At 48.0% G+C, this 25,129-nt stretch overlaps 1 protein-coding gene across 3 annotated transcripts in view; it reads left to right on the top strand.

The window, feature by feature from the left end:
• The first annotated feature begins 1,745 nt into the window (after positions 1–1,745).
• Positions 1,746–25,129, top strand: part of LOC130368159 (uncharacterized) — a 143,717-nt gene continuing 120,333 nt past the window's right edge. Inside the window, exon 1 of one of the 3 annotated variants that reach the window (XM_056571536.1) lies at positions 1,746–1,858. The gene's annotated coding sequence lies outside the window, so the exon portion shown is untranslated. Of the gene's footprint in view, positions 1,859–4,053; positions 4,075–10,283; positions 10,373–25,129 lie in introns of those variants that run through there. The other 2 variants (XM_056571538.1, XM_056571532.1) reach the window with 2 other exon arrangements.

Genomic DNA, 25,129 nt, shown 5'->3' on the forward strand with positions numbered 1-25,129 from the left:
GAATTGTAGTTTTGGAAAAGCTAGCTATACTATGTTAGGCGGAGATATATATATATATATATATATATATATATATAACTACCAAACAAAGTATAGCTTGCTTTTTGCAAAACTAAATTCCCAGCATGCCCAGATAAAAACCTGACTATGCATAATGAGAGTTGTATTTTTGCAAAATCTAGCTTTACTATGTTTGGTAGAAATATATACATATATAACTACCAAACATAGTATAGCTATGTTTTGCAAAACTACAACTCTCAGCATGCCCACAAAGCAAATCGATTTGTGTGGACATGCTGGGATTTATATTTTCACAAAAAAAATAAGAATACAGTGGGTGGTAAACTTTTTTTATTAACTTAGGCAAGTTAAGATACATTATTAATTAACATACAGTTTGATTGGTTAGTGTGTGCAAAATGTACATGAGTTCGCAAATAAATGGTAGGCATGAAACTGCCTACACCCTTACTTCAGCGCTGCTCCGGACGAATGAAGCAGCGCTGAAGACCGCTTCCGGGTGTAGTGAGAAATCCCGCACATGCGCAGTATCGTCCGGGACTTGGCCGAGATGAGACGGAGATAGTAAGGCAATATATGAATATTCATTAGCTGGGCGGTGCTGCGGGCCGGGCGGCGGTTACGTCACAGTGCCAGTTGAAGGCAGTAACCCCGCCTGTGCCAGTTAGCAGCTAATTTGAATACACTGTAAAAGAGATATAACAGGCGAACGGCGCAGCGGATCCGGGCAAGGTAGGACTCAAAATATTAAGCGTCTCCCGCACTATCCACAGGTACCCGTGGATAGTGCGGGACAAAACATGTGACAGTTTTCCTTTAATAAAATGGTTAATGAGGGCTGTGGGGGGAGTGTTTATCCTAATAAAAATGTTTTAACTTGTGTGTGTGTGTTTTTTTTAAATTACTTTTCAGGCTTAGTAGTGGAAGCCGTCTTATAGACTGAGTGCATTACTAAGTCGGGGCTTAGCGTTTGCCCCAAAAACAGCTAGCGCTAACCCCCAATTATTACCCCTACCCACCGCCACAGAGGTATTGGGAACAGCCGATACCAACAGGCCTAGGCGGTAACAGGCTGGTGATATTTAGGCCGGGTAGGGCTGGTAACATTGGTCCTTGCCCACCCTGGTAACGTCAAGCTGTTGCTGTTTGGTTGGTATCTGGCTGAAAATGAAAAGACGGGGAACCACACACTTTATGTTTAATGAAAATTAAATAACTGAAAAAAAAAACAATGTGTGTGGTTCCCCGTCTTTTTCATTTTCAGCCACATACCAACCAAACAGCAACAGCCTGACACTACCAGGGTGGGCGAGGACCATTGTAACCGGCCCTCCCCTGCCTAAATAACGCCAGCCTGTTACCGCCTAGGCCAAAGAGCGCCATATTTGGCGGTCTGGGCCTCTTGGTATTGGCTCTACCCTGTGGTGGTGGGTACAAGGGTAATAATTGAGGGTTAGCGCTAGCTGTTTTGGGGGGTTAATGCTAAGCCCCGGCTTAGTAACAGATTCCGTCTTTAAGACGGCTTCCAACACTAAGCCTGTAAAGAAATAAAAAACACACACAAGTTAAAACATTTTTATTAGGAAAAACACTCCCCCACAGCCACTTTCGCATCTTCTCCAGGGTCCGGGCCTCGCTTTCCGGCATCGTTATTACGTCACTACGCACACCGTGCCGGCGCAGCAGCATAATAACATCACCAGAAAGCAAAGCCCGGACCCTGCAGAAGAAGCCGGAGGATCGTGAAGAAGACACCGGATCAGCGGGACAGCATCGGGAGCCCTTGGGACTGCATCGGGAGCGGTGAGGACCTGGTCCGGAGCAGCGGGGACAGGTGAGTACAGCTTCCTATACTTTACATTGCACGGATCCCTCAACATACGATGGATTCGACAAACGATGGGTCGTCTGGAACGAATTACCATCGTATGTTGAGGGACCACTGTACTACACTACATTAACTACATTACACCTGTGCAAAACTACGCATACTACGCTCAAACTGAGCTAACACTACGCTAACTATGCTAAAACTGCGCTAACACTATGCTACGCTAACTACGCTAAAGCAACATTAACACTACGCTAACTACTCTAAAACTGTTAACACTATGCTACGCTAACTACTTTAAAACTGCATTAACACTACGCTAAAACTGCGCTAATGCTACCCTAAACCTGCCTTTACACTATGCTATGCTAACCATTCTAAAACTGTGCTAACACTACGCTAACTGCGCTAACACTACGCTCAAATTGAGCTAACACTACGCTCCTCTAACTATGCTAAAACTGTGCTAACACTATGCTTCGATAGCTACTTTAAAACTGCGCTAACACTACACTACGCTAAAACTGCGCTAACACTACACTACGCTAACTATGCGCTAACACTACGCTATGCTAACTACTTTAAGACTGCGCTTACACTATGCTGTGCTAGCTATGCTAAAACTGCGCTAACACTACTTTACGTTAACTACTTTAAAACTGTGCTAACACTACGCTAATTATGCTAAAACTGCGCTAACACTACGCTGCGCTATCTACGCTAAAACTGTGCTTACACTATGCTATATACGCTAAAACTGCGCTAACACTATCCAAACTACGCTAAAACTGCGCTAACACTATCCAAACTACGCTAAAACTGTGCTTACACTATGCTATATACGCTAAAACTATACAAACTACTCTAAAACTGCGCTTACATTACCTATGCTACGCTAACTACGCTAAAACTGCGCTAACACTACACTATGCTAACTACTCTAAAACTGCGCTAACGCTACACTACGCTAACTACACTAAAACTGCGCTAACGCTACGCTAGCTATGCTAAAACTGTGATAATACAACGCTAACTACGCTAAAACTGCGATAACACTACGCCACACTAACTCTGCTAAAACTATGCTAACAATACCCCGCGCTAACTACGCTTAAACTGCGCTAACACTACACTACGCTAAAACTGCACTAACACTACACTACGCTAACTACTCTATACCTGTGTAAAGCTACAACTCCCATACTGCCTTTACCTGTCCGAGCATACTGGGAGTTGTGGTCCCTTCCCTCTAAAATATGCAAAATTACAACAACTTCCAACATACTTGGGCATGCTGGGAGTTGTAGTCTCTTTACTTTAAAACCTTTACCTACCTCCTTTCAGCCAAGCTACGCTACCTTACGTTACAATCTAAGCTAGCTACGCTACACCAATGTTAAACTACGCTAAGCCTACGCTGGTTTCCCTCTCTCCCTGCGTGCTACATGCACGCACAGTTTTCTACGGACTATTAACCACTGTGCGGTACAGACAACTGCGCATGCGCCCTGGTTACGCGCCAAACGCAGCTTTCAGCGGAGTGCAGCGCATGCGCTCTAAGTTTTCTTCGGATAGAGGAGATCTTTACATGCGTAGACTCGTCAGCCGATGAAAGAAGGTTGCTCGGAGTTTGAATACTAGGAAGCTTTGTGCTGTTTTGTTGCAGGCTGTATTGTGGCAGAATGGTCGGAAACCACAGAAGAAAGTCCAAGGTAACTGATGTGAGGAACCCGGGGTACGGGCACTTACTTCAGCCTGCTCGCTGTGTATATAATGCTAAGGGGGTCTCATAGCCATGAGGGGAGAAACTGGCCGGCGGTGAGCAGCTTCCCCCCCCAAAATGTGGGCCTCCAGCTGTTACAAAACTACAACTCCCAGCATGCCCGGACAGCCAGCGGCTGTCCGGGCATGCTGGGAGTTGTAGTTTTGCAACAGCTGGAGGTCTGTTATTTGGAGTCCACTCTTCTTCCCCAACCTGTTCAAAAACTTCCACTCCCAATTGTTACTTCAGAACCATGTGGTTTACTGGGCAAAGACGACATATCATTGCACCATCTTTTAGTTGGCTTAGCTTTATGCCAAAAAAAAGTTCAAAAATATGGTGCTTTTATCTTTAAATTGATTCACCTAAGCCCCGAAAACCTAGGTCCAGGGCACAAAGGTCCCATTAGGAGATTAACTAAAACTTAGCTGTTAATGAATAATCATACTAAAAACAGGTGAATTAGTGATTGTTAAAATGAGTCCTCTATATAAGAATTATTAGGAGCAGCCGGTCACTACAATAGAGGGAGCTATCTCTCTATTGATAACCTATTTAGATGGTAGGGCCTACAGGCTCTTCTACCCTGTTAATAGAAATCAGTGAGTGGTGCCTACTGGGTATCATCACCCTCTGTTGATGGAAATTATAGGTTCTTCCACCTTATAATTAAGTGTAGAGGCGTAATGCTTTAGACTATTACCACTCTATGCTGGTGAAGCCTGCAGGATATTTCACCTTAAATGTATATAGATGAGTGGCACTACAGGCTATTACCGCTCCCTACTGGTGGGGCCTACAGGCTCTCCACCTTTCTAAGGCTGGGTTCACACTACGATTTGTAACTACGGTTCCCGTATACCGCTGGGAGGATGGGGCGGGGCTTAATCGCGGCGCCCTCACTCAGCCGTATAGGGGAACCGTATTTAATGCATGTCTATGAGCCGACCGGAGGGAAACCTTGTTTTTGCCTACGGTCGGGAAACTGCATATGGCCGAAAAAGCAGCCGACCGGAGGCTGCGGTTCCCTCCGGTCGGCTCATAGACATGCATTAAAGGAGGACTCTAGTCCAGAGTATTCCTGCTCCGTTCTGCCCGGGCTCTCACCTCCCTGGGTTCCCGCGGAGCGCCACTACAGCTGTTCGGTCCTCCGGTGCATCTCCTTCATACTTCCTGGTGTAACAAAGAGTCACATGGTGCTCAGCCTATTGCCGGCCGAGGCTGAACATCGCGGCGGCCGGCAATAGGCTGAGCGCCATGTGACGCTTCGTTACACCCGGAAGTATGAAGAGGATGGACCGGAGGACCGAACAGCTGTAGTGGCGCTCCGCGGTAACCCAGGGAGGTGAGCGATGGTTCATTTTCATTTTTTTTGCAGCCCGGGCAGAACGGAGCAGGAATACTCTGCACTAGAGTACTCCGTTAAATACGGTTCCCCTATATGGCTGAGTGCGGGCGCCGCGATTAAGCACCGCCCCCCTCCTCCCAGCCGTATATAGGAACCGTAGTTACAAATCGTAGTGTGAACCCAGCCTAAGCGTGCAGTCACACCACGTTTTTGTAATATACTTCCCCTACATGTTTTCAATTTGAAAACCGTATGCATTGACTCTCCATTGAAAACCATATGCCAAACAATGCATCCGATTGCATCGGTTTTGAGTCTTGTACAGTTTTGTCTGTTTTGTTTTCCCCGTACCCAAAACCGTAGCCTACCTGTCAGGCTGCATTCACATCTAGTTTTTTTACATACGGGTGCCGGATCCGGCTGGGGGAGGGGAAAACCTGCCACTCCCGTACCCCCGCCGGATCAACCTGTAAATCCATTTACTTTAATGAGCCGACTGGAGTCATACGGTGACTCCGGTCGGCTCAGTTTTGACCCGTATGTGGTTTTGTGACCGGACCTAAAACCGTAGTACACTACGGTTTTAGGTCCGGTTGGGAAACTGCATACGGGTCAAAAATGAGCCCAGATTTACGGGCTGATCCAGCTGGGGTACGGGTGCGCCTGGTTTTCCCCTCCCCAAGCCGGATCCGGCACCCGAATGTAAAAAACGAGATGTGAATGCAGCCTAATTCTGTAATGGAGAGAGAGGGGAAGAATATTTATGAGCTGGGCGGTGCTGCGGCCAGCGGCACTTACGCCAGAGTGCCAGTTAGCCCGGCCAGTGCAACTTAGCACCTCTTTAGCATATATACCGAAAATAGAAGATTACTGCCAAACGGCACAGCGGATCTGGGCACGGTAAGCATCAAACTGATCAGCGTCCCCCGCACTACCAGCCAGTACCACTGATTAGTGCGGGGGGGGGGGGGGGAGAAAGCTGGCAGTTCAGTTTTCCTTTAAAGGAAATCTGTCATCAGTGTCACCTGCACTAACCTGTCGGTACCGACAGATAGTGCAGGTGACACTGATGACAACGGTACTTACCTTGTCCCGTTCCTTGGCAAGGGATCTCCTGTAATCTCCTCTGTAAAGCTACAGCTCTGGGCTGGCTTGGGGCCCGGTCGGAGCTTAGTGACGTCACTGCTGCTGTTTTCTAGCAGCTGGACTCAGCAGGGAGCAGCAGCGGTGACGTCACTAGGCTCTGCCCGTGCCCCAAGCCAGGCCAGAGCTGTAGCTTTACAGAGGAGATTACAGGAGATCCCCTGCCACGGAACGGGACAAGGTAAGTACCGTTGTCATCAGTGTCACCTGCACTATCTGTCGGTACTGACAGGTTAGAGTAGGTGACAGATTTCCTTTAGGGTACGTTCACATGTACACAGATTTTATGCACAGGATGTTCTGCTGCAGATTTCAATGTAAACTAAATGACTGAGAACAGCTTCTAATCGGCATTTACAAATCTTGCGCATCAAATCTGCGCAGAATCCTGTATGTGTGAACGTACCCTTAAAGAGTACCAGTCACCAAACTAAACCTATACAGTATATTGTTCCTTAAAGAGGTACTCCGGGGAACTAAATCCATAGCACATTCTTTCCCTCTCACCAACCTATGCATGTGTCTAAATATCATTCATTAGCTATATACAATAGTTCTCCTCTTTCAGCTATCACTTACATGCAGGAAGTGAGAGAAAAATTCATTTTTTAGATTCACGTTGTCTCCTCAGTGAGAGCAGCCCCTCCCATCAAGACAACATCACCTGATCTATGTCTGATTTCTGATTGGGCTAGAGCTTTGGCTGTACAGACACACGTCCCCTCCCTGTGTGAGGAGCTTGTGAGAGAAAAAGCAGTGAAGATTCTTAGTCACAACTGAGCACATAGCTGCTGTTTTCCTTTTGAATATGCTGCCATTCAGAACACAGAAAAATTCATAGCAGGAGGCGGTGGAGTGCCGTGGATTGTAATTTGCCATAGATTGTGATGGAGTGACTCAGCAGTTTTCCCTGCTCGAGCGCTCCGCCTCCATCACATTCCATAGGCTGACACTCGCACGTGCGAGTGTCACGTGACATATTTAATACTCACACATCGCAGCTCACGGCAGTCTCACTTGGGCTATCACAGGGAGAGGATCTCTCCCTGTGATAGCCCGAAGCTGCACGGAGCTTTCATAGCCTCTGTGGCCCGTTTTATTGTCACCCGCCAGCACGCTCGATCGCCAGCATTATTGGGATCCCTATGCCCGATAGCGCTGTCATCCACTTTACTCCCGCCAGCGCGATCGGTCGCCAGCACGATCGGGATCCCTATGCCCGATAGCGCCGTCATCCACTTTACTCCCGCCAGCACGATTGGTCGCCAGCGCGATCGGGATCCCTATGCCCGATATCGCTGACAACCGCTTGACTCCCGCCAGCGCGATTGGGATCCCTATGCCCGATAGCGCTGACAACCGCTTGCTTCGCCGCCCACTGCTCTACTCCCCGTCCCTTGTTAACTCTCAGGGAACGGGGAACAGAAAGTAGAGCAGCCTGGGCGCAGCTAAAGTAGTGCTACGCATGCGTGCGCAGCTAAAGTAGTACTGCGCATGCGCAGCACTACGCAAATAGCGTAGGTAGGTTGTAATTTAGCATAGTTTAGGCACCACAACTCCCAGCATGGGAGTTGTAGTTTAGGACTACAACTCCCAGCATGCCCAGACAGCTAAAGGCTGCCCAGGCATGCTGGGAGTTGTAGTTTACACGTATCTGAAACGAGAAGACAAACACACAAAAAATGGGTTAGTATCTGGAGAGCCTAACTTACCACCCCTGTTCGAGCACCGTCATCTTCCTGCATTGCTAATAGTCCAGTGACGGAGCAGGAACGGAGGTGGGTAAGTGGCCTTGTGATCACCGTATCCAGCCATCTATACAGGTGGCTGTATACTACATTAATGTAGCAGAGCGCAACTGCCTCTGCTACTTTTGCAAAACTACAACTTCCATCCTGCCCGGACAGCCTTTGGCTGTCTGGGCATGCTGGAAGTTGTAGCCCCCTTCACTTTATGACTAAGCTAAGCTACACCCCACGCTAAACTCTCTAAGCTACACTTCATCTGCCTGTAAAACTAAGTTAGCTACACTACACCCGTGTACAACTACGCCAACTATGCTAGAACTGGACTAACACTACACTACGCTAACTACTCTAAGACTACGCTGCGATCACTACTCTAAGACTACGCAAAATACGCTAAAACTGTGCTAATGCTACACTACACTAAATACATTAAAACTGCGTTAAAACTAAGCTACGCTAAATACGCTAAAACTGCGTTTACACTACGCTGTGGTAAATACGCTACAACTGCGCTAACACTATGCTACGCTAAATGCACTAAAACTGCCCTAACACTAAGCTACATTAAATACACTAAAACTGCCCTAACACTAAGCTATGCTACAACTGCGCTAACACTATGCTACGCTAAATGCACTAAAACTGCCCTAACACTAAGCTACATTAAATACACTAAAACTGCGCTAACACTAAGCTATGCTACAACTGCGCTAACACTACGCTTTGCCTAATACGCTACAACTGCGCTAACACTATGCTACGCTAAAAACTGTAAAACCGCGCTAACACTAAACTAAAGCTATGCTAAAATTGAGCTAACGCTACGCTAACTACGCTAAAATCGCGCTAACACTACGCTAACTACTTTATACCTGTATAAAACTACAACTCACAGCATGCCTGGGCAGCCTTTTGCTGTCTGGGCATGCTGGGAGTTGTGGTGACTTCACTGCACTACAACTCCCAGCATGCCTGGGCAGCTTTCAGCTGTCTGGGCATGCTGGGAGTTGTGGTCCCTTCACTGCACTACAACTCTCAGCATACCCGGGCAGCCTTCAGCTGTCTGGGCATGCTGGGAGTTGTGGTCCCATCAGCTAAATTACAACTCTCAGCATACCCGGGCAGCCTTCAGCTGTCTGGGCATGCTGGGAGTTGTGGTCCCATCAGCTAAATTACAACTCCCAGCATGCCTGGGCAGCCTTTAGCTGTCTGGGCATGCTGGGAGTTGTAGTCCTAAACTACAACTCCCAGCATGCCTGGGCTGCCTTTAGCTGTCTGGGCATGCTGGGAGTTGTAGTCCCTTCGCTGTCTAATCTAAGCTAAACTACAACTCCCAGCATGCCTGGGCAGCCTTTAGCTGTTTGGGCATGCTGGGTGTTGTAGTCCTAAACTACAACTCCCAGCATGCATGGGCAGCCTTTAGCTGTCTGGGCATGCTGGGAGTTGTAGTCCTAAACTACAACTCCCAGCATGCCTGGGCAGCCTTTAGCTGTCGTGACATGCTGGGAGTTGTTGTCCTAAACTACAACTCCCATGCTGGGAGTTGTGGTGCCTAAACTATGCTAAATTACAAGCTACCTACGCTATTTGCGTAGTGCTGCGCACGCATGCGCAACACTACTTTAGCTGCGCCCGGGCTGCTCTACTTTCTGTTCCCTGTTCCCTGAGAGTTAACAGGGGACGGGGAGTAGAGCACCGGGCGGCAAGGCAAGCGGTTGTCAGCGCTATCGGGCATAGGGATCCCGATCATGCTGGCAGGAGTCAAGCAGTTGTCATCACTATCGGGCATAGGGATCCCGATAGCGCTGGTGATCGAGCGCACTGGCGGGTGACAATAAAACGGGCCACAGAGGCTATGAGAGCTTCGTGCAGCTTCAGGCTATCACAGGGAGAGATCCTCTCCCTGTGATAGCCCAAGTGAGACTGCCGTGAGCTGCGATGTGTGAGTATTAAATATGTCACGTGACACTCGCACCCCCCCCAGCCCCCGCAGTAACCAATGGTTGGGGGGGGGGGGTGGTGTGCGAGTGTCAGCCTATAGAATGTGATGGAGGCGGAGCGCTCGAGCAGGGAAAACTGCTGAGTCACTCCATCACAATCTATGGCAAATCACAATCCACGGCACTGCAGCGGCATAAAAGAAAAGACATGTATAGTGGCCCAGATTTATCAAACTGTGTGAGAGAAAAAGTGGAGAGATTTCCCCATATGCAGCCAATCACAGCTCGGCTTTCACTTTACCTCAGCTTGTTAGCTGGTTGCTGTGGGAAAATCCCTCCACTTTTTCTCTCACACAGTTAGATAAATCTCCCCCAGTGTGTGTGTGTGCGTGTGTGTGAGCTGCAGTGAAAGCCTGCACACAGATAGTGAAAGCAGTTGGCTGGCAGCCATTACACAGAGCTGAATTCTGGGAGTTGTAGTCTATGCTGCAGATAAGGGAAAAAAGTATTTAGGAGACATCAGGGGCCAAAGGAACTGCCAAAATCACATGAATAACTACAGGGGACACAAAAGAGGTATTGTGATGGCTTTGGGGCATTTTTATTTTTCTTAACTTCCCCGGAGTACCCCTTTAAGTAATTATAAGACGCTTTGCTTTTTATTTATGTTTTGAAAGGGGTACTCTGGTGGAAAACAATTTTTTTAAGATCAACTGGTCCCAAAAAGTTAAACAGATTTATAAATATTTCTATTTAAAAATCTTAATCGTTCCAGTACTTATCAGCAGCTGTATACTACAGAGTAAGTTGAGTTATTCTTTTCTATCTGACCACAGTGTTCTTTGCTGATACTGTCTGTGTCAGGAACTGTCTAGAGTAGGAGAAAATCCCTATAGTTCCTGACTTGGACAGAGGTGTCAGCAGAGAGCACTGTGGTCAGGCAGAAAAGAAAATTCAAAAAGAAAAGACCTTCCTGTGGAGCATACAGCAGCTAGTACTGGAAGGATTAAGATTTTTAAATAGAAGTAATTTACACATCTGTTTAACTTTCTGGCACCAGTTGATTAAAAAAACAAAAAATAGTATGCCACCGAAGTATCCCTTTAACCACTTAAAGACGGCGGGCGTTTGCACACGCCTCTGTTTAAAAGTCCTTAAGGACTGAGGGTGTATGGATACGCCCGTGGGAATTCCGGTCCCTGCTGCTCGCCGGGCAGGGACTGGACCGGGGTTACTGCTGATATCTATCAGCAGACACCCCGTGCAGACCCCTGAGGGGGTCCCGAGACCCCCCAAATCATAGGTCAATTCAGACCAACGATTTGCGGCTTTTCCGGGTCAATCGGGTCTCTGGTGACCCGGAAAAAAAGGGTGAATAGGGCTGTCCAAGACTGCCCCATTCACCCTTACCCAGCAGGAGTGAGGTGGCACAGGTGCCGCCTCACGATTACGTGATTGATCAGTCGGAAAGACCGATCAATCACGACCCTGCTGGGCGGCGATCGGGACGGCGGAGATCGGCGCCGGCGGGGGTCTCCTACCTTGCCCTGGTCCGGCAGGGGTCCCCTCGGGATTGGTGGTGGCGACAGGAGCAGCAGGATCGGCGGCAGTAGCGGTCCCAGCGGCAGGATACAGCAGGAGGTGAGGCATGTTCACTTCTTGCTGTTGCTTAGCAGCAAATCGCAGCATGCACAGCCAAAGGGCATGCTAGAAGTTGTAGTTTTGCAACAGCTGGAATTCCAAATACCACTCCCAGCATGCCCTTTGGTAGTCTGTGCATGCAGGGGGTTGTAGTTTTGCAACAGCTGGAGACACATTGGTTGTGTTTTGCAACCAATGTGCCTCCAGCTGTTGCAAAAATACAACTACAAGCATGCACTGAGAGACTGTACATGCTGGGAGCTATAGTTTTGCAACAACTGAGTTAAGTAACAAACTCTGTGTTTTGCAACCAATGAGCCTCCATCTGTTGCATAACTACAACTCCTAGCATGTATGGTCTGCCAATGCATGCTGGGAGTTGTAGTTTTGCTACAGCTGGAGGTTTACAGTGAGTTCTGCTGGAAGTTTGAGATGCGACAAATTTTCTGCCGCAGCTCAAACTCCCAGCTCAAACTCATTGTAAACCTCTGCCTGTTTGAATGTATCCTAAAAACACTACACTAACACATAATAAAGGGCAAAACACTACATATACACACAACCCTAGTCTCCCCCCCCCCCCCCCCCCCACTCCAATAATAAAAAAAAAAAACATTGTATGGCAGTGTTTCCAAAACGGAGCCTTAAGCTGTTGAGAAACTCCCAGTATTGCTGGATAGCCACTGACTGTCAAGGCCGGGAGTTTTGCAACAGCTGGAGACACCCTGTTTGGGAAACACTGCGGTAGGGTATTTTTGTGGCGGATTCAAATACCCTATTTAGTCCTCAAATGCACATGGCGTTCTCTCACTTCGGAGCCCTGTCTTATTTTAAGGAAAGAGTATAGGGCCACATATGGGGTATCTCCGTACTCGGGAGGAATTGCACTACAAATTCTGGGGGGATTTTTCTCCTTTTACCCCTTATGAAAAGGTAAAGTTGGGGTCTACACCAGCATGTTAGTGTAAAAAAATATTTTTTTACACTAACATGCTGGTGTTGCCCCATACTTTTAATTTTCACAAGCGGTAAAAGGAAAAAAAAGACTCACAAAATTTGTAACACAATTTCTCCTGAGTACGGAACTACCCCATATGTGGGCGTTAAGTTTTCTGCGAGCGCACAACATGGCTCTGAAGTGAGAGCGTGCCATGTACATTTGAGGTCTAAATTGGTGATTTGCACAGGGGTGGCTGATTTTACAGCGGTTCTAACTTAAACGCAAAACAATAAATACCCATATGTGACCCCATTTTGGAAACTACACCCCTCACGGAATGTAACAAGGGGTATAGTGAGCCTTAACACCCCACAGGTGTTTGACAAATTTTCATTAAAATTGGATGTGAAAATAAAGAGAGAAAAACATTTTTTCACTAAAATGCTGGTGTTACATAGTTACATAGTTAGTACGGTCGAAAAAAGACATATGTCCATCAAGTTCAACCAGGGAATTAAGGGGTAGAGGTGTGGCGCGATATTGGGGAAGGGATGGGATTTTATATTTCTTCATAAGCATTAATGTTATTTTGTTCCAGGAATGTATCTAATCCTGTTTTAAAGCTGTTAATTTTCCTGCTGTGACCAGTTCCTGAGGTAGACTGTTCCATAAGTTCACAGTTCTCATGGTAAAGAAGGCGTGTCGCCCCTTGAGACTAAACTTTTTCTTCTCCAGACGGAGGGAGTGCCCCCTCGTCCTTTGGGGGGATTTAACCTGGAACTGTTTTTCTCCATATTTTTTGTATGGGCCATTAATATACTTATATACGTTTATCATATCCCCCCTTAAAGGTCTCTTCTCAAGACTAAACAATTGTAACTCCTTTAATCGCTCCTCATAGCTAAGATGTTCCATGCCCCATATTAGTTTAGTCACGTTTCTCTGCACCCTTTCCAGCTCCACAGTGTCCCTTTTATGTACAGGCGACCAAAACTGAACAGCATATTCCAGGTGAGGCCGTACCAATGCTTTATAAAGGGGGAGTATTATGTCCCTGTCCCTTGAGTCCATGCCTCTTTTGATACATGACAATATCCTGCCGGCTTTGGAAGCAGCAGCCTGACATTGCATGCTATTCTGTAGTCTGTGATCTACAAGTACAATCAGATCCTTCTCTACCAGTGACTCTGCCAGTTTAATCCCCCCTAAGACATACGACGCATGCAGGTTATTAGTACCCAGATGCATAACTTTACATTTATCCACATTAAACCTCATTTGCCAAGTGGATGCCCAGACACTTAGTCTATCCAAGTCATTTTGTAACTTATGCACATCCTCTATAGACTGTACCGTGCTACAAAGCTTGGTGTCATCTGCAAAGATAAAAACAGAGCTGTTAATACCATCCTCTATATCATTGACAAAAAAATTAAACAACAGCGGGCCCAGTACTGAACCTTGGGGTACACCACTAATTACCGGGGACCAATCAGAGTACGAATCATTGACCACCACTCTCTGGGTACGATCCATGAGCCAGTGTTCAATCCAGTTACAAACTAAAATTTCCAAACCCAAAGACCTTAACTTACCTGTCAGACGTCTATGAGGGACAGTATCAAACGCTTTAGCAAAATCCAGAAACGCTATATACACAGCCATTCCTCTGTCAAGGCTTCTACTCACCTCTTCATAAAAGCAAATTAGATTGGTTTGACAACTTCTATCCTTAGTAAACCCATGCTGGCTATCACTTATAATACAATTATCCCCTATGTATTCCTGTATGTAATCCCTTATAAGTCCTTCAAACAATTTACCCACAATGCACGTTAAACTTACCGGTCTATAGTTTCCTGGGGAAGACCTAGAGCCCTTTTTGAAGATTGGCACCACATTCGCCTTGCGCCAGTCCCTTGGCACAATACCAGACACCAGAGAATCTCTAAATGTTACCCTACATTTTTCATTTTCACAAGGGAGAATAGGAAAAAATCCCCCCAAAATGTGTAGCCCCATTTCTTCTGAGTAAGAACATACCCCATATGTGGATGTAAGGTGCTCTGCGGGCGAACTACAATGCTCAGAAGAGAAGGAGCGCCATTGGGCTTCTGGATAGAGAATGTGTCCGAGTGTCCATGTGTGTTTACAAAGCCCCCATAGTGCCAGAACAGTGGACCCCCCCCCCCACATGTGGCCCCATTTTGGAAAATACACCCCTCACTTATTGTAATAAGGGTAATAAAATTTTTCATTTGCACAGCCTACTGTTCCAAAGATCTGTCAAACGCCAGTGGGGTGTAAATACTCACTGCACCCCTTATTAAATTCTGTGAGGGGTGTAGTTTCCAAAATAGGATCACATGTGGGGGGGTCCACTGTTCTGGCACCACGGTGGGCTTTGTAAACGCACATGGCCGCTGACTTCCATTCCAAACAAATTCTCTCGCCATAAGCTTAATGGTGCTTCTTCTCTTCTGAGCATTGTAGTTTTCCCACAGAACACTTTACATCCATATATGGGGTATTTCTATACTCAGAAGGAATTGGGTTACAAATTTTGCGGGGCTTTTTCTCCTATAAACACTTGTAAAAATAAAAAAACTGGGTCTACAAGAACATGCGAGTGTAAAAAATGAAGATTTTGAAGTTTCTCTTTCACATTGCTGCTATTCCTGTGAAACACCTAAAGGGATAACAAACTTACTGAATGTCATTTTTTAGAGATGAGCGAACTTACAGTAAATTCGATTCGTCACAAACTTCTCGGCTCTGCAGTTGATGACTTTTCCTGCATAAATTAGTTCAGCTTTCAGGTGCTCCAGTAGGCTGGAAAAGGTGGATACAGTTCTAGGAGACTCTTTCCTAGTCATTTTGAATACTTTGGGGGGTGCAGTTTTTATAATTGGTGGGGTATTTCTAATATGAAGGCCCTTCAAATCCACTTCAAAACTGAACTGGTCCCTGAAAAATTCAGATTTTGAAAATTTTGTGAAAAATTGGAAAATTGCTGCTGAACTTTGAAGCCCTCTGATGTCTTCCAAAAGTAAAAACATGTCAACTTTATGATGCAAACATAAAGTAGACATATTGTGTATGTGGATCAATGTATACCGTATTTATCGGCGTATAACACGCACTTTTTGGGCTAAAATTTTTAGCCTAAAGTCTATGTGCGTGTTATACGTCGATACCGCCCCAGGAAAGGCAGGGGGAGAGAGGCCGTCGCTGCCCGCTTCTCTCCCCCTGCCTTCCCTGGGGTCTAGAGCCCTGCTGCCGGCCCTTCTCACCCCCTGTCTATCGGCGCCGCTGCCCGTTCTGTCCCCCTGACTATCGGTATCGGCGCCCCATTGCCGGCGCCGATAGCCAGGGGGAGAGAAGCGGCGCCGACAGCCAGGGGGAGAGAAGGGGCAGCGGCACCCATTGCCGGCGCCGCTGCCCCGTTGCCTCCCCCCATCCCCGGTGGCATAATTACCTGGGTCGGGTCCGCGCTGCTGCAGGCCTCCGGCGTGCGTCCCCTTCGTCGTTGCTATGCGCTGCACGGCGTGGCGCATGACGTCAGTGCGCCGCGCCGTGCATAGCAACGACGCAGGGGATGCACGCCGGAGGCCTGCAGCAGCGCGGACCCGACCCAGGTAATTATGCCACCGGGGATGGGGGGAGGCAACGGGGCAGCAGCGCCGGCAATGGGTGCCGCTGCCCCTTCTCTCCCCCTGGCTGTCGGCGCCGCTTCTCTCCCCCTGGCTATCGGCACCGGCAATGAGGCGCCGGTACCGATAGTCAGGGGGACAGAACGGGCAGTGGCGCCGATAGCCAGGGGGAGAGAAGGGCCGGCAGCAGGGCTCTAGACCCCAGGGAAGGCAGGGGGAGAGAAGCGGGCAGCGACGGCCTCTCTCCCCCTGCCTTTCCTGGGGATGTATCGGGGTATACACGCGCACACACGCACCCTCATTTTACCATGGATATTTGGGTAAAAAACTTTTTTTACCCAAATATCCTTGGTAAAATGAGGGTGCGTGTTATAGGCCGGTGCGTGGTATACCCCGATAAATACGGTAATTTATTTGGAATATCCATTTTCCTTACAAGCAGAGAGCTTCAAAGCTGCAACATTTTCATTTTTTTTCATCAAATTTTGGAATTTTTCACCAAGAAATTAAACAAGTATCGACAAAATTTTACCACTAACGTAAAGTAGAATATGTCACGAAAAAAACTATCTCGGAATCAGAATGAAAGGTAAAAGCATCCCAGAGTTATTAATGCTTGAAGTGACAGTTGTCAGATGTGCAAAAAAAGGGTCCTTAAGGGGTTAATACTTCACTTTTAATAACACCAGATAAAATCCACCAAAAAATCATAATTCAGTGCTCAAAATGACCAACACCAACATATATATTTCAATATATATATGTGTGTGTGTGTGTTCCAGCATCACGTCCAAATGGCTAAAGCTATTAACATGAAACTTGGCTCACATGTTACTTATATGTCAACAACAAACATAGGATAGGTAATTTAACCCTTACTCACCCCCATTTGCTAGGGTTGGGGTTTTTGTTTAAAGTCCCATACAAGTCTATGGGAAATATGTTATTGCATAACTTCCAAACAACTGGAGATATTCCGGATATTTAGGAGGATGGGATATGACAACAATATATGAGGACGGGATATGAAGTCAAAAGCTTCCTCTGTTGATTTTCTTCCACAACAAGGAATAGGAAGGAAAAACCAGGCAATGCCGTGTTCTCAGCTAGTAGTACATAAATAACGGATTGAGGACCAAATTGGGTATGCACAATCCCAAATTAGGTATGCACAATTTGTACATGCGTTATATCATAAGCAACTCTTCTTTACAGATTCCCAACGCCTTTCAGCCAGTTTTAACTGGCGTCTTCAGGGGAAATACAAAATGGTTACTCTAATTAATGTAATAGTTCAGCATATATTTTTATCCATATTACAGCTTGAGAGTTCATGAATGTTTAGTGGTTCAGAGCCGCTCATCAAATGCACACCATCAAGATGTATATCATTTTGCTAAACAAATAAATATGACAATGAATGGTCACATAGAGGTGCATCCAGGGTTCAGAAACCCCATTTGATCACCCTTTTAGAACAGCAGCAATGGTCTCTGCTACCTGTAATGTAAACAAGAAAGCAGTGCTATAAATCCGGTTAAATCCAGGCTCATATTGTGACCCTGAACATCGCTAGTAACACTCACGGCCATCAGAGATACACAAGATACCTGTAAAACAAGAGCCCTATCACTGCCTGTGTTTTCGAGTACCTGTCAAAAAAAGACCACGCACACTGTGCCGTTAGGAGGCTACTTACGATTACACTGCCAGTTCTCTAGTCCCCACAATCGTGGTGCCGGCGTCTGGCGCCATATCCTGCCACCGGAGTACCATGTCACTAAGCAACGCCCAGTTGTGACACAACAAGGGGGCGGTATGTTAATCCCTGTGTGTGGTATCCAAGTATCGAGCATATTAACAAGTCATTACAGCTATCATTTTTACTTCTTGTATGGGACAATGATAAAATAGTATCAGAGTGAATTGAAGAAACCTGGGCTAATATCCTATTTCGATAAATCAAAACTACACTTACACCAATGATTTTGGAAAGGACATAAAAAAATATATAGAAAAATATGTGATAGTAATAGCTAACTCTATACCTCTGCATAAATATTATAATTAGGGGGGGGGAGGGGGAAGTGGTAATGGAACCGGATCATTCACCTTAAGTATCCTCAAAAAAAATTTAAAGGAACACTCAATTTTCAGCTAAGATAGGTGCTGATCCGATATACCACCCACTCTGTATAAGTACATATTGATGGTCTAAAAAGGTCCATAGATATAATTATAATGAAAACACACATACAGGCCAAGTCCTAGCCACCAACAGTTAATAGTTTTATATAAACAAAGAGTCACAATTGGCAACGTTTGTAGTGACCCTCTGGACGTGACTCCCCATAGGGGACATTCCTATTAAATATTGGGGAGGAGGATATACATGGGCCTAGGGTAACCTCTCCTTAATCTAGAATAACTTAAAACCCTGTACAGGGGTGTGGAAATTTTATAAAAAACTACTTGTCCACGGGACTAAAATGGAGCAAAATCTACTTGTCCCTCATGACGATCCACTTGTCCGGGCCAATTTTCGCTTTTACACTCTCATTTTTTCCTCCTCGCCCTATAATAGCCATAACTACCTACTATAATGATAACTACCTACTATAAGGACACCTTTTAATTTTTCAATAACATATTCTCCGAACCAAAAAAAAAAATATATATATATATATATATATATTTATATATTAAGGGAAGTGAAATTGAAATAGTAAAAGATAATTTAGCAGATTTGGTGGTTTTCTTTTCTGCGCCATTTACCTTGTGGTCAGATAACATGTTAGTTTTATACTTTAGGCCGCCTGATTACAGCAATACCAGATTTGTATCGTTTACATCATGTTTTACTAATTCTGGACTTTTTCAAATTTTTTTAATTGCCATTTTTTAACCCCTGTAGCTTTATTTTTTTTCCGCATACCAGGCTGTATGAGGGCTCATTTTTTGCGCCATAATCTGTTTTTTGTATCAGTACCATCTTGGTATTGATCTGACTTTTTAATGGCTTTTTAACTTTTTTTTTCTGGGATATTATAAAAATTGCAAATCTGTGGTTTGGTATTTTTTTTACATTTACTGTACGGGATACATAATGTTATATTTTAATAGGTTGTACAATTACACATGAAGCGATACCAAATATGTTTATTTTTATTATGTTTGCATGTTTTTATATAGGAAAAGGGGGTGATTTGAACTTTTAACATGGAAGGGGTTAATGCAGCGGTCTTCAAACTGTGGCCTTCCAGATGTTGCAAAACTACAACTCCCAGCATGCCCGGACAGCCAACGCCTGTCCTGGCATGCTGGGAATTGTAGTTTTGTAACATCTGGAGGGGCACAGTTTGAAGACCACTAGAGTAATTTGTGACTTTCATACTTTTATTAAAACTTTTTTATTTTATTTTTTTACACTTTATTAGACTTATGAGGAATCATTAGATTCCTCAGACAGATGAATAGAGTTCTATTGAACTCTATTAATCTGTGTGCTCTGTGATCCATTGATAGAGCCTGGTCCAGCCTGTATCTATCAATGACAGAGCCGGGACAGGAGGAAGCAGAGGTAAGTCCTCCGGCTACCTCTATAGTGGATCGCCCCCCTGCGATCGCGCTGCGGGGGGGGGGGGGGGGGGGGCGATCCACCCCACTAGCCCACCAGGGAGCATTCACATCTCCCTTTAGACGCCGCTGTCAGCTTTGACAGCGGCGATCTAAAGAGTTAATAGCCAGCCGCGGCGATCGCCGCATGCTTGCTATTAGCGGCGGCCCCCGGCTACTGAGAACAGCCGGGGGCTGCAGTGTATGGAGCGGGCACGAGTCCGGAGCCCGCTCCATACACACTGCAGAGCGCCGCATGCATCTCCCCGTGCAGACGCGCCTCCTCCCCTCAGCTCTCCGAAGCTACAGCTGAGGTGAGTGAAGGCAGAGGACGCGGGTCTGCACGGGGAGCAAGAAGCCACGCCCCCTCATCTCCCCCCGCACGTCTGCAGAGCAGGGGAGAGAAGACCAATACACCGCTTCTCATCTCCCCTGCTCTGCTTCGGAGGAAACAGGCTGCAGAGTATGGAGCGGGCAGGAGTAAGGAGCCCGCTCCATACAGACTGCAGATCGCCACACTTGTCAGGTCCGGCCCTGCTTGCCCGAAGCCGGGCTAAGGGCCGGACAAATTCAGCTGCCCGGCGCCCAAAACTGCTAGTCCCGGGCGTCGGGCGATAGGAATTCCACATCCCTGCTGTACCTAGGCAGGGGTTCCTGTCCTAAAGAGGACGGACCCGCTCTCGAACCTACTACATATCTATACTAGGCGGTGGGTCTATCTCTAGGCCTACTAAGGTCTTCACTCGCTGCCTCCATTATCGGCTTATCGGCAAGATAATTGCCGATACCGACAATGCCCAAAATCGTGATTATTGGCCATACCGATAATCGGTTGATCCCTAGTATGGATGATAATTTTCCTATTCCTGAGTTCTCCTTTAAGCTTGATCGTGCCCACCGGGCTAGTGTTGCTGACTTCCAGTTGAAAGAGCGGATAATGGCGAAATCACACTCCCTCCGGGACTTTGAATTTGATGGTGCACCTATTCAGCTTTACCAGGACCTCTCTTGGATTACACCACGCACTTCGTAAACAACGGATGCTGAACCCTCTCATGTCTGTCTTACGCTCTGCCCAGGTGCCCTACCACTGGTCTTTTCCATTTGCCCTGCAAGCTAGACGGGATGAACGCTCTGCTGTACTGCGGTCCTTTGGTGATCTGCCGGAGTTCTGTGCTGCCCTGGACCTCCAGGTCCCCCAGCTGACGGACTGGGGGTCTGACTCCTCCACCTCCTCCTTTTCTCTCTGTGTGGCAACCTTTCCGAAGGAAGTGCCACAGAAGGGGCCGGGCTCTTCCTTCCCCTAACCCCAGGGGTTCTGGTCCCGACCCACCATGATGATCTTCCCCAGGACTGGGTCCTTTGTTCGGCTGCAAGAGTTTTCCTATATTTTTGTTTTTCTATTGCCGATGTTTGCTTGTACTACCTCTCCCTCTTTAATATGTTAGTTGACTTTACTGATGCCTACTCATGTGCTGTTGCAGGTTATTTTTATTTGGCTTGGCCTCTGTGCGGGATTCCTACCTCTTGGAGTGGTCTCCCTTCTGGAGCCTTCTTCCTCTTCCCCCATTGAGGCCAATTCAAAGGCAGAAATGTTAATATTTTTCATTGTTTTTCTCTGCTTTACTTGCATGGTCTCCTCTCTGGCTTCCGTGCCAGTGTTTTTTTTTTCAGGTTATGTTCCCTTTTCCTTTTTCCCCTCGTGTTCCGCTGGATCTGTCTTTTTTTTGTTTGTCTCTCTTTTCTTTTCAGGTCCGCATGCATGTTGCTGGTGTACTCCTGGCCCTTTCCTCCTCTCTAGCAGATCTTGTTGATCTGAGTAAGTACCCCTCTGCATCTACACTCCTTTATCCATTTACCTACTTATGGCAAAGTGTGCCTCTTTGAACGTTAAGGGGCTGAATTCTCCGACTAAGCGACTTTTGCTCCAGAGAGAATTGGTAGCGTTGAAAGCTAACATTGTCTACCTTCAGGAGACGCACTTTGACATAACGGGTTCCTTCCAATTTCTCCATCATCTCTATCCTCGGGCTTACCTGGCCACAGCAGGAAGGAAAGTGGCGGGGGTAGCTATTTTGATCTTTAGGTCCTGTCCTTTTCAAGTCTCCTCATCCTATGCTGACCAGTCGGGTCAGTTTGTTATTGTTTCAGGATCCTTAGGGGTAAGCAACTACTCCTGTGTGTAACGTCTATGCCCCCAATACTTCCCAGATCCCCTTTTTGGCTGGGTATTCTCTCACTTGCACAAATACTCCCCGTCAGCTATGCTGTTGGGGGGTGATTTTAACCTGTTTTTTTTTTCTCCTTCTGTGGATCGTCATTCGTCGGTGGGTACCCTGCCTATCCCCCCACCCGCGCTTGTTGACGCTTTTTCGGCGCCTCATAAGTCCGGCGACCATTTACAATTTGTGGAGAATTAATCACCCCATTGATCGCTCCTTTACTTTCCATTCTCAACCTCACAAGCTCCATACCTGTTACGCCTAGCGCTCCGGGTCCCCGCTCCTCCCCGGAGCGCTCACGGCGTCTTTCTCCCTGCAGCTCCCCGGTCAGTCCCGCTGACCGGGAGCGCTGCACTGTCATGGCCGTTGGGGACGCGATTCGCACAGCGGGACGCGCCCGCTCGCGAATCGCATCCCAGGTCACTTACCCGTTCCCGTCCCCTGCTGTCATGTGCTGGCGCGCGCGGCTCCGCTCTCTAGGGCGTGCGCGCGCCAGCTCCCTGAGACTTAAAGGGCCAGTGCACCAATGATTGGTGCCTGGCCCAATTAGCTTAATTGGCTTCCACCTGGTCCCTGACTATATCTAACCTCCTCCCATGCACTCCCTGGCCGGATCTTGTTGCCCTTGTGCCTAGTGAAAGCGTATTGTGTGTCTAAAGCCTGTGTACCAGAACTTCTGCTATCCACCCTGACTACGAACCTTGCCGCCTGCCCCCGACCTTCTGCTACGTCCGACCTTGCTTCTGTCTACTCCCTTGTACCTCGCCTATCATCAGCAGTCAGAGAGGTGACCCGTTGCTAGTGGATACGACCTGGTCACTACCGCCGCAGCAAGACCATCCCGCTTTGCGGCGGGCTCTGGTGAAAACCAGTAGTGTCTTAGAACCGGTCCACTAGCGCGGTCCTCGCCAATCCCTCTCTGGCACAGAGGATCCACTACCTGCCAGCCGGCATCGTGACAGTAGATCCGGCCATGGATCCCGCTGACGTCCCTCTGCCTTATATCTCTGATATCACCACGGTGGTCGCCCAGCAATCCCGACAGATCGCCCATCTAACCCACCAGCTGTCGGAAGTATTCACCATTGTGCAGCAACTTCAGTCGCAACTTCAGCAGCAATCATCTCCTCCGCCAGCTCCTGCACCCCTTCCGCAGCGAGTGGCCACTCCTAGCCTCCGCCTGTCCTTGCCGGACAAATTTAATGGGGACTCTAAGTTTTGCCGTGGCTTCCTTTCGCAATGTTCTCTGCACTTGGAGATGATGTCGGACCAGTTTCCTACTGAAAGGTCTAAGGTGGCTTTCGTAGTCAGCCTTCTGTCTGGAAAAGCTCTGTCATGGGCCACACCGCTCTGGGACCGCAATGACCCCGTCACTGCCTCTGTACACTCCTTCTTCTCGGAAATTCGAAGTGTCTTTGTCACGATTCGGCTTACGGGTTGTGGATCCGCTGTGTCAGCGAGGGATTGGCGTGGACCGTGCTAGTGGACCGGTTCTAAGAGGCTACTGGTTTTCACCAGAGCCCGCCGCAAAGCGGGATGGTCTTGCTGCGGCAGTAGCAACCAGGTCGTATCCACTAGCAACGGCTCAACCTCACTGACTGCTGAGAAGGTGTGGGACAGAAGGACTAGGCAGAGGCAAGGTCAGACGTAGCAGAAGGTCGGGGGCAGGCGGCAAGGTTCGTAGTCAGGATGGATAGCAGAAGTTCAGGTACACAGGCTTTGGACACACTAAACGCTTTCACTGGCACAAGGCAACAAGATCCGGCCAGGGAGTGCAAGGGAGGAGATCAGATATAGCCAGGGAGCAGGTGGAAGCCAATTAAGCTAATTGGGCCAGGCACCAATCATTGGTGCACTGGCCCTTTAAGTCTCAGAGAGCTGGCGCGCGCGCGCCCTAGAGAGCGGAGCCGCGCGCGCCAGCACATGACAGCAGGGGACCGGGACGGGTAAGTGACCTGGGATGCGATTCGCGAGCGGACGCGTCCCGCTGTGCGAATCGCATCCCCGACGGCCATGACAGTGCAGCGCTCCCGGTCAGCGGGACTGACCGGGGCGCTGCAGGGAGAAAGACGCCGTGAGCGCTCCGGGGAGGAGCGGGGACCCGGAGCGCTAGGCGTAACAGTACCCCCCCCCCCCTTAGGTCTCCCCTTTTCCCCTTTTTTTTGTCCGGTGACTGCCTCCCCTGGGATGAGGACACCGGGAAAGAATGGAGGGTTTCCTCAACGGCAGGCAGTACAGCAGGAGTTGGAATGGGGAGGGAGGGCAGAGGGTGAAGCTTGGCACGGGGCAGGGAGACACAAGGACGGGAGCCATGAGGAGGCACAGAGGCTTGCCTGACGGGACTGGGAGGGGGGGAGAGGCACTTCCTGTGGCAGGCAGAGTCCCAGTTCCTGATCTCCCCGGTGGTCCAATCAAGGGTGGGGGAATGAAGCCGGAGCCATGGCAGACCGAGGAGGACCTCAGAGGTACAGCCGGGGAGAACGAAGAGCTCAATCCTCTCGAGGTGGGGTCCAATAGACATCAGGAGGGGTTCTGTGCGGTAACGCACGGTGCAGTCCAATCTGGCTCCGTTGACCGCGGAAATGTAGAGCGGCTTGACGAGACGGGTCACCGGGATGCTGAATTTATTCACAAAGGACTCCAATATAAAATTTCCAGAGGCACCAGAGTCCAAGCAGGCCACGGCTGAGAGGGAGGAGTTGGCTGTAGGAGAAATCCGCACGGGCACCGTGAGACGTGGAGAAGAAGACTTAGAACCAAGAGATGCCACACCCACGTGAGCTGGGTGCGTGCGTGCGTTTCCCAGACGTGGAGGACGGATAGGGCAATCCACCAAGAAATGCTCGGTACTGGCACAGTACAGACAGAGATTTTCTTCTCTACGGCGATTCCTCTCTTCCTGGGTCAGGCGAGACCGATCCACTTGCATGGCCTCCTCGGCGGGAGGCCCAGGCGTAGACTGCAAAGGATGCTGTGGGAGAGGTGCCCAGAGATCTAAGTCTTTTTCCTGGCGGAGCTCTTGGTGTCGCTCAGAAAAACGCATGTCAATGCGGGTAGCCAAATGGATGAGTTCTTGGAGGTTGGCAGGAATCTCTCGTGCGGCCAGCACATCCTTGATGCGACTGGATAGGCCTTTTTTAAAGGTCGCGCAGAGAGCCTCGTTATTCCATGATAACTCGGAAGCAAGAGTACGAAATTGGATGGCGTACTCGCCCACAGAAGAATTACCCTTGTCACGATGCCGGCTGGCAGGTAGTGGATC

This window comes from Hyla sarda, chromosome 1 (assembly GCF_029499605.1).
Source record: "Hyla sarda isolate aHylSar1 chromosome 1, aHylSar1.hap1, whole genome shotgun sequence".
NCBI classification, from domain to species: Eukaryota; Metazoa; Chordata; class Amphibia; order Anura; family Hylidae; genus Hyla; species Hyla sarda.